Source organism: Piliocolobus tephrosceles, chromosome 8, assembly GCF_002776525.5.
Source record: "Piliocolobus tephrosceles isolate RC106 chromosome 8, ASM277652v3, whole genome shotgun sequence".
Classification (NCBI taxonomy): Eukaryota; Metazoa; Chordata; class Mammalia; order Primates; family Cercopithecidae; genus Piliocolobus; species Piliocolobus tephrosceles.
In genome coordinates this window covers 143,943,934-143,954,836 of record NC_045441.1, presented here as the reverse complement: position 1 = coordinate 143,954,836, position 10,903 = coordinate 143,943,934, and positions in this window count along the sequence as shown.

The following is a 10,903-nucleotide window of genomic DNA, read 5'->3' as shown; positions in this document are numbered from 1 at the left end:
TTTTTGAGGCGGAGTCTCGCTCTGTCGCCCAGGCTGGAGTGCAGTGGCCGGATCTCAGCTCACTGCAAGCTCCGCCTCCCGGGTTTACGCCATTCTCCTGCCTCAGCCTCCGGAGTAGCTGGGACTACAGGCGCCCGCCACCTCGCCCGGCTAGTTTTTGTATTTTTAGTAGAGACGGGGTTTCACCATGTTAGCCAGGATGGTCTCGATCTCCTGACCTCGTGATCCGCCCGTCTCGGCCTCCCAAAGTGCTGGGATTACAGGCTTGAGCCACCGCGCCCGGCGAAACTCCATTTCTAAATAAATTTTTAAAAAATTGCTCGTGGTAAAAATGACCTCTGACTTGTATTGTACACTGCCTCTGGCTTGAAAGTACTGAATAATCTTAAAACACCTGGTGGGAAGCCATACCTTTAGCATCTGTTACTGTCTTAATTGAGTGTGGGAATCTCAAAGATAAACTCAGGGAACAAATACGAGAGATACTGGTTCCCGCCAGTCAAGGACTTCCAAAGCAAGCCCACACCCATATTGGTTTGCACCTGATTTGCATTTGGGGAGCCAAAGACTATAGCTGTTCCATGCCTGTACGGAGGGCGGTGAAGTGTGTTTCTTCTCAATCCTCCAAAGTGGAGCTGCTGCCAGGTGTAGCATTATGAGTGTCAGGGGCTAAACCTAAGAAGACTACCTAGTGAGCACTGCAGTTTCATACATATCCTACTGGAAATCTTAAAAGCAAGCTTGGCTTTTTTGTAAATAAAGTGAATATAGAAGTCTTTTTCGTCTCTCAGTAATGATGAACTGGAAATTCTGTTCCCCTGCTCCTACCAAACAGATTCTGTGGAAAACATTTTTTGTTTTATTGCTAGGTTTTAGGAATAATGTTTCCAAAGGATCAGGAAGGAAGCAAAACGCTGGGCACAGTGGCTCACACCTGTAATCCCAATGCACTGGGAGGCAATGCACTTGAGCCAAGGATTTCAAGACCAGCGTGGGCAACATGGCAAAACCCCATCTCTACAAAAAAAATTTTAAAAAACTAGCCAAGCATGGTGGTGCATACATTTAGTTGTAACTACTCTGGAGGCTGCGGCAGAGCGATCATCTGAGTCCGGGAGTTCGAGGTTATAATGAGCTGTAATAGCACTACTGCATTCCAGTCTGGGTGACTGAGCAGAACCCCATGTCTTAAAACAGCAAAAAAAAACAAAAAAACAGAGCCAAAGCCTTAGCAGTAAGTAGTGAGCACACGGGAAGTTCAGGGTTTCGCTGGGGAAGTCATCCCCATTCACGCTGCTAATAGGAAACAAATTCTTGCACAGCTTTTGAGGAGGGAATCTAAACCCGAGGCTCCCAAGTTAGGCCAGAGATCCTGGAAGGGCTTTCTCAAATTGTCCACCTATATTCACGGTTTCAGATCAAGCAACTATGGACTTAAAATCAAAGATCTCAAAATGCATGAGGGAAGAAACCACTTTAAGTGAAAAATACAAAGTAGATTGAACTCCTAGGGACTTTAGTTATTTAAATTACCATAAAGGACAACGTTTGAAAGGTTTAAGGAAATAAAAGATGAAAGAAATCAGGAAGAGACTGTCTAGAGTAGCCAGAGAGTGCTTCCTTTTCTTCTATCTGAACAATGTCCTAAGGCCATTAAGGCAGCACTAGTGGTATAGCAGGGCTGGGAGAGATGGATAGGGATGTGCTGGCCAGGCTGGAGGATCAGAGCCCAAGCATCTCTTCCTGCCCACGCCCTGTGGGAGGGCTGCCCAGCAAGGCATATGAGAGCACCACTGGGTGCAAAGTATGTCCTGTGGATTGGCAAAGTGAGGAGGGCATCCACCCATGGGGGCAGTTCAACATGGGGAGTCACACATGACTAGGTTACCAGGATATAATCCTGAGGTATGGGCGCAATGTGGGATTCAGGGCCCTACTGGGATGAGGTGGGAGTTGCCAAAGATGAGTAGACTAGAACGGCAGAGTTCCAGTTGTGAGAGTTTTCACACAGGTGGGAGGCAGAGCACAGGGAATCAGAACTCCGGTATATAAGGGCACCTGCATGAAAGAAGGTGACAACAGAGATGGCATATTGGTTATGAACAGGGAAATTGATTAGATATATAAATATATTAAGAGTGATGGAGCTAAATTTCTCACTGTCCAAATAGGGAGTTACTTGCATGAAGAAAAAGCTAAAATTAGCCCTATGGTGTGTTATTAGAATAAAGAATCAGAGTGATTGCACTGATGGTTTTTGATAATTGTATTTCATTGTAGGAGTAAGCGTATATGCGTATTTGTGTGTAACTCTGTGTGTGTGCACGCATGTGTTTCCTAACTGTCCACCAAGAGTGCTCTGGAGACAGCAGCCCATCTTGAGCACACCCAGCCCCTAGACCTTGGTCTCTAAATACCACTTTTCAAAAGGAACCAGTATTACTTGGAAAAACAACTGAATTCAGGGCTAGGGCATGGAATGCACAAGATCAGCCTGGAACATCTTGTTCCCTCCAAAAATCAAGGAAGTGCTTGAATAGTGATAGAGATATGTCAAAAGGACACAGAAGTGAGACTTAATGGACCAAAGCAGAGATGAGCATCAAATTAAATAATGAGAGTAATAGACTTAAAAACAGGAAAGCTTGTGTCTATACAAATACTGATAAAGAATAAATTGAGCTTTATATGGAAACAGTATATCAAAATAGTTAAGGTGTTCCTTCCTAGAAAATATGTATCAATTATATAGTAGAAAAGAATAATTTTCAGTGGAAAAGCCTCTAAAACCACCCTAACTGATCAAAGTAAACATTTTCAGTCATGGGATAAATAAAAGTTGCCACCTGATATAATACAGTAAGAAGAGTACAGCATCACTTCTGTCAAAGATACCTAACCAAATCTAATTCTGAAGGAAAAAGCACAAACTCCAATTGAGAGACATTCCAGAAAATAATTGGCTTGTAATCTTCAAAGATCTAATTATGAAAGTCAAGGGAAGACTAAGAAAACATTTCAGACTGAAGAAGAAAAAGGCATGACAAATGCAATAAATGATCTTTTCACTCTATTATTGGGACAATTTGCAAAAATTCATAGGGTCTGAAGGTCAGATGGCAGTAACACACAAAATTAATTCCCTGATTTCAGTGATTATAAGTGGCTTATAGGAAGAAAGCCTTTGTAGTAAATACATACTACATACAGTACTTGTGGCTTATGGGGCATCAGGTCAGCAACTTAGTCACAATGATTCACAAAAAAGTTTAATTTTACTCTTAAACTTTCTATGGGTTTGTATTGCTTCAAAAAAAATTAAAGAGGAAAAAAATCAAATCAAACACTGTTCAAAATACAGTTGTTAAAAAACCCAAAGGGAAAATTACACAGATAAGACACAATTGAGAGAATTTGGGAATTAAGGGGGGTAGATAAAAAAATTTCGCAGAATATAACACAAAGAGAAAAGGAGATGAAGGATGTGAATGAGAGGTGTAGCAATTGAGAGACTGGAATGAGGATGCCAAACATTTGATATAGCTTGAATGTTTGTGTTCCTCCACCCCAAATTCATATGTTGAAACCTAATCCCCAAAGGTGACAGTATTTGGAGGTGAATAGATGAATGAGATGAGTGCCCTCATAGAGACCCCCGAGAGCCGCCTTGCCCCTCCCACCATGTGAGATTAGAGTGAAAAGATGGCCACCTATGAGGAATGGGCCTTCCCCAGACTGTCCCCTTGATCTTGGACTTCCCCACCTCTAGAACTGTGAGAAAGAAATTCTGTTTATAAGCAGCACAGACTGTGTTATTTCATTACAGCAGCCTGAAGGACTAACACCCTATGTAAAAATGAGGTTCCAGAAGGAGAGAATACAAAGAATAGAGAGGCAATATTTGAAAAGATGATTTCACATGATTTTTAAGAATTAGTGAAAGACATAAACCCAGAGATTCAGGAAGCATAACAAGCATGGAGTAAAAAAATAAATAAAAAGAAATCCACACCTAGACATGCGGTGAAACTAAAAATTTTAATAACCAAAAAAAGAGAAGATATAAAAAGTAGCCAAAGAGAAACTTCCACCGCTGGCCGTGATGGAGTACTGAGACAGGCTTCTCACTTCACAAACAACTCGAAAACTGGACAGATTTGGAAACGCTCTTTTCAGACATTGGAAGACAGGCGGTCGAGGACCACCATCCCTGAGAGAATAGCAACAAACGACGTGGGCCTTAGGATAGCCCAGCTTTCTGGATTGTGAGGCAGGAAGGGGAAACTCAAGTAGAACAGTGGTCTTAATGATTTGGGGCCACAGGGATGAAAATTTGTAGGTGCTGGTGTGGGACATCTGTGGGTTGCAATACGAGTTCTGGAAATCTGCATGGAGTCACTTGAATATGTTGCTGTAGGGTGAAACTCCATGAGGATAGAAAAAGTACATCAGGAACAACCAGAAAGCTAGAGTAAAGGTTACTCCAGACCTAGAGTGAAGGTTACTCCGGCATCTCCTAACAGAGCTTTAGAACAATCCTGGAAGGGAGTGTGCTGATCAGCAGGGAATTTAATGGCCTGCCAGAACGAAGTCCAATTTTTTTTAAGAGAAGACAACCAAATTCGGTACTCAATAAAGTGAAATTCACAAAGTCCAGCATCCAGTCAAAAATCACTACTGAAGTGAAGGAGCAGGAATATATGATCAATACAAGGAAAAAATATTGATCAATAGAAACAATATCACAGAAATGATGGAATTACCAGCAAAGAATTTCAAACAATTACTAGACCTACGCTCAAGAATTTAAGGAAAAACAAGGCCATAATGAAAAAAGAAATCGACAGGAAGTGAATATTTTAGAGCTGAAAAATACAATATTCAAAATAAAATGTTCAATGGGTAGAAATAAAAGTACTTAGAAATTTCCAGTTTTATCTCATAGACGTAGAACACTGGATAAAGTGTCACTGCCAAAGTTACAACAACAAGAACTGTAGCTTTCTTGAGCCCATCAGAAAATCAATGTTGCAGAGGAACCAAATAACTGGAACTCTAGGGAGAGACACCTGGGAAGAAAAACAGGACCTGAGCATTCGCTTACCTGGGACAGAAACAAATGATGCCATAGGTGTGGGAAGTAAGAGTCAGCTAAAATGTTTAAAATGAATTTCTAAATGCCATGCGTGAGACTATGAAGTCTCTTGGGGCTGCAGAGTAGAGAGGTTTGCCTCCTCTTGCAGGCTTCTTGTTCATGAACTCCACCAGGTACTCACAGGAAAGATGGGAGAATCCTGAGAAAGTTCCTCATTATGTTGGCTGAGGGAGGGAACAGTGTCCACTCAAGAAACTCCATCCGTACACAGCTGCCTTATCTCACCTATGGAAAAAGGCCTTCAGGGAGAAAGGCCACAAAAACTGTGGCCTTAGGGCAATGGGGAAGCCCAATGCCCTTGTGCAAAGGGGACAGAAAAATAACAAGCTGTACCCTAGGAGAGGAGAAGGGATACATGCCAAGCGCAACACTGCAGCTGATAGGAGTATTTTGAAGTCCACATCCCTGAGACCCAGACGCTCCCTGTGTAAAACGATGCTTAAACAGAACATCAAAGGATTCCCCCTCTGCTATCTCCTGTCACCAGAATAACAGATGTCAACTAAAAATGGCAAAATACAGTTGGGAGGCCCACAAGAGACAGCCTCTTTCAGGATTGCAGTGCAAAGAGAAGACCCAAAGCCCAGAGGAAGTGCAGACACTGAGAAAATAATCTCACAAATGAGCCCTGTTCTAAGTACAAGGTGTCGCTGGAGGAATTTGGAGCCTTTTGTGCAGAGGATAGCTGTGGCAACAACAAATATCTCACTAAGCCCAACTCCTGAATAAGATAGCAAACTCTCCTCAAGACTGTAATCCCAGCACTTTGGGAGGCCGAGACGGGCGGATCACGAGGTCAGGAGATCGAGACCATCCTGGCTAACACGGTGAAACCCCGTCTCTACTAAAAATACAAAAAACTAGCCGGGCGAGGTGGCGAGCGCCTGTAGTCCCAGCTACTCCGGAGGCTGAGGCAGGAGAATGGCGTGAACCCGGGAGGCGGAGCTTGCAGTGAGCTGAGATCCGGCCACTGCACTCCAGCCCGGGCGACAGAGCAAGACTCCGTCTCAAAAAAAAAAAAAAAAAAGATAGCAAACTCTCATACTAACGACCTACTAGACAACAAGATATGTTCATCTCCAATCATAGAAAATATTTACCATAGTATACACTATCATTAAAAAAAAAAAACGAGGTTACAAACAAAAATTCAGTGTACAAAAAGGAAATGCTAGAAATCAAAAGCACAATGATAGAGGTGAAGAATGCCTTCAGCGGGTTCATTGATACACTTGACACAGAAAGAATAAGGTACCTTGAAGAAAGATAAATAAAAATTATCCAAACTGAAGCAAAGAGAAGGAGTGCAAGAAACAAGAGCAGAGCATCTATGAACTGTTGAACAACATCGAATGGTCTAACATGTAGTTAGAAGAGAAGAGAGAAAGGAGTGGAACAAATGTCTGAAGAACTAATTTTTTCAAGATTTATGACAGGCACCAAAACATGGACCCAAGAAGCTCAGTTAACACCAAGCAAGACAAATACCAAGACACAAGCAAACAAGCAAAAGCCCCCATATCCAAATATATTCCAATTGCTGAAAAAGAAACAATTTCTCTTTTCCTACAGAGGAAAAGAACAATAAGAATTATAGCAGCCATCTCATCCAAAAGCAGACCAGCCAGAAGACAGTGGCATGACCAATCTTTTAGGCACTGATGGAAAAACCTGTTGTCAGCAACAGTTACCCAGAAGAAATACCTAAGGAACAAAAATTGAGGGAATTCATTGCGAGCAGACAAGCTCTAAGGGAAATGTTAAAAGAAGTTTTTTCGGCACAAGGGCTATCATAGCAATCAGAAATCTGGTTCAACACAAAGAAATTATGAACATGGTTGATGATGAGTGTGGTTGAAATTGAATATATGACGGTAACATTTTTCTCCATATTGTTAATGCTCTGAAAGATTGAAGGGAGCAAAAATAGGGAAAATGTATTGTGTACTTAGAGCATGTGAACAAGTAAAATGCATGACAATAATACAAAGGATGAAAGGGAGGAAGTGGTCATGTATCGCTATAAGGTTCTTATACTACATGTGAAGAAGTACAGTATAATATTTGAAAATAGATACATAGTAATTAAAAATATAAACTGTAAACCCCAAGGTGACCACCAAAAATTTTTTTAAAGAAATGTGTATATATGTTTAGGAAAGATAAAAGGGAATCATTTTAAAAAGCTAACTTAACCCAAGAAAAAAAGAAATAACAAATTAAATAAAAAACAGCTAAGAAGATGGTAGGTTGGAATCCAGCCATGTCAACTCAGTTTCCGTTGAATGTCAATGATCCATACACACACAATGGTCCTAACACCAAAATGTGTCAGATTGCATTAAGATGTAAGAATGAAATATATGTTCTCTGTTACTTTGGGAGGCTGAAGCAGGCGGATCACTGGAGGTCAGGAGTTCAAGACCAGCTTATCCAAAGTGGTGAAACCCCATCTCTACTAAAAATTAAAAAATTTAAAAATTAAAAAAAAAATTAGCCAGGCGTGGTGGCAGGTGCCTGTAATCCCAGCTACTCAGGAGGCTGAGGCAGGAGAATCTCTTGAACCCGGGAGGCGTAGGTTGCAGTGAGCTGAGATGGTGCCGCTGCACTCCAGCCTGGGTGACAGAGTGAGACTCCATCTCTAGAAACACACTTTAAATATAAAGATGTAGATAGGCTAAGTGAAAGGAAAGACATGCCATGCAAACACTAACCAAAAGAAACATTGTTTTCCATGTAACTCGTTAAAATAGCTATTATCAAACAGATGAAAGATAACAAGTATTGGAGAGAACATGGAGAAAAGGGAACCTTTGCACACTTGTTGGGTTTGTGGATTAGTACAGCCACGGTGAGCCAGCAATCCCACTACTGGCCAAAGGAAATGAAATCACTATGCCAAAGAAGTGTCTGCACTCCCATGTCTATCGCAGCATTATTTGGCTGTGTATACTGTAGCCAAGATATGAAAGTAATCTAAGCATCCATCAACGGATGAATGGATTTTTTTTTTTTTTGAGACGGAGTCGCCGCCCAGGCTGGAGTACAGTGGCCGGATCTCAGCTCACTGCAAGCTCCGCCTCCCGGGTTTACGCCATTCTCCGGCCTCAGCCTCTGGAGTAGCTGGGACTACAGGCGCCCGCCACCTCGCCCGGCTCGTTTTTTGTATTTTTTTTAGTAGAGACAGGGTTTCACCGTGTTAGCCAGGATGGTCTCGATCTCCTGACCTCGTGATCCGCCCGTCTTGGCCTCCCAAAGTGCTGGGATTACAGGCTTGAGCCACCGCGCCCGGCCTGGATTTTTTAAAATGTGGTACATGGCCAGGCGCAGTGGCTCACGCCTGTAATCCAGCACTTTGTGAGGCCAAGGCAGGCAGATAATGAAGTCAAGAGATTGAGACCATCCTGGACAACATGGTGAAACCCCGTCTCTACTGAAAATAAAAAACTTAGCTGGGCATGGTGATGCATGCCTGTAGTCCCAGCTACTCGGGAGGCTGAGACAGGAGGATTGCTTGAACCCAGGAGGTGGAGGTTGCAGTGAGCTGAGATCACACACTGCACTTCAGCCTGGCAACAGATCGAGACTCCCTCTCAAAAAAAAAAAAAAAAAAAAAAAAAGAGCGGTACATATACACAAAGGAAAACTATGTAGCCATTAAAAAAAAAAAAAAGGAACTCCTATCATTTGTAACAACGTAAATAAATCTGGAGGAGATTAGGCTAAAGTGAAATAGGCCAGGCACAAAAAGACAACTACTATATGATCTCACTTATACATGTGTGGAATCTAAAAAGGTGGAATTTCCAGAAGCACAGAGTAGAATGGTGATTACCAGAGGCTAGGGAGTGAGGGCAGGAGGTTGGAGAAATGTTGGTCAAAGGATACAAAGTTTCAGTTATACAGGATGAGTAAGTTCAAGATATCTATTGTACAATGTGGTAACTATAGTTGATAACAATGTATTGTGTTCTTGAAAAATGCTGAGAGAGTAGATTTTAAGTGTTGTCACCACAAAACATAAGTATGTGAGGTAATGTGTATGTTAATTAGCTTAATTTAGACATTTCATAATGTATTATACATATTTCAAAACAACACATTGTACATAAGAAAGATAAACAATTAAAAATAAGTTAATTCTTTCAAATGTAAAAGAATTGGCGGGTTGCAGTGGCTCATGCCTGTAATCCCAGCACTTTGAGAGGCCAAGGCAGGATCGCTTGAGCCCAGGAGTTCAAGACCAACCTGGGTAAAATAGTGAGACCTCATCTCTCCAAAGAAATTTTTTAAATAGCCAGGCATGATGTTGTGCACCTGTAGTTCCAGAGACTCAGGAGGATGCGGTGGGAGGATCACTTGAGCCCAGGAGGTCAAGGCTGCAGTGAGCCGTGATTATGCCACTGCACTCCAGCTTGGGCAATAGAGAGATGTCCTGCCTCAAGGGGGAAAAAAAAGTAAAGAATCATGTTAAAGTGACACTAACTTCAACCAGATCATATTGCAGTTTTACATTCCTGTGATTCATTTTGTGTTGATTTCCTAGTATGCTTCTCACTTCAGGTGTTCCAAAGCCTAAAATAGTCTTAATGCAAAAAAGAGAGAGAAAGAAAGAAGAAAGGAAAAGAAAGAAAACAAACTAGAGTATCTACAATATGGGACAAAGTAGACTTCAAAACAAGTAATATTATCAGGAATAAAGAGAGACATTACAAGATAAAGGGGTTGATTATCCAAGAAGACATAAAATCTGTAAATATGTGTGCACTTAACAGAGCTTTGAAATACATGAGACAAACTGATAGAACTAAAAGAAGAAATAGAAAAATCATAATTATATTTAGAACTTTAACACTACTCTCTCAGTAATTGACAGAACAAAATTCAAACCTTTTGCTCTGTGAAAGACATGGTTCAGAGAAAGAAAAGGCAAACTACAGATTTGGAGAAAATGTTTGCAAATGACAAATCTGATAGAGGACTTGCATTTAGAATATATAAAGAACCCTTACCACCCAACAAATAAGAAAACAATCTTTTAAAAGGAGTAAAATGTCTAAACAGAAACTTCACCAAAGAAGATGTACAGATAGCAAATAAGCATATGAAAGACTTGAACATCATTAGTCATTGTGGAAATGCAAAATAAACCCCCATTGAGATACCACTACACACCTGTTAGAAGGGCTAAAGTTTTAAAAAAGGAGACTATCAAAGTTTTAGGAAGGATACAGAGTAACTAGAACTCTTAAACATTGCTACTGAGAGTGCAGCATTTGTACAGTCTCTTTGGAAAAGTGTGGCAGTTTCTTATAAAGTTGAAAGTGTATTTACCCCAGCCTGGGTGACAGAATTTACATCAGCCTGGGTGTTATTTACACCAGCTTGGGTGACCCTGTCTCAAAAAAATAAAAAAGCACATTTACCAGCCAGATGTGGTAGCTCACACCTCTAATTCCAGCACTTTGGGAGGCCAAGGCAGGAGGATGGCTTGAGGCCAGGAGTTCAAAACCAGCCTGGGCAATATAGTGAGACGTCATCTCTACAAAAAAATAAAACAAAATGCGCAAGATATCCATACATGGAATGCAACTCAGGAATAACAATGCGTGATCTGCTGATTCACACAATGTGAATGCATCTTGAATGCATTTTGCTAAGATCACACAATGTGAATGAATCTTGAATGCATTTTGCTACAGATCCAGAAGGCTACATATTACATGATTTTATCTGTGTTCTGGAAAA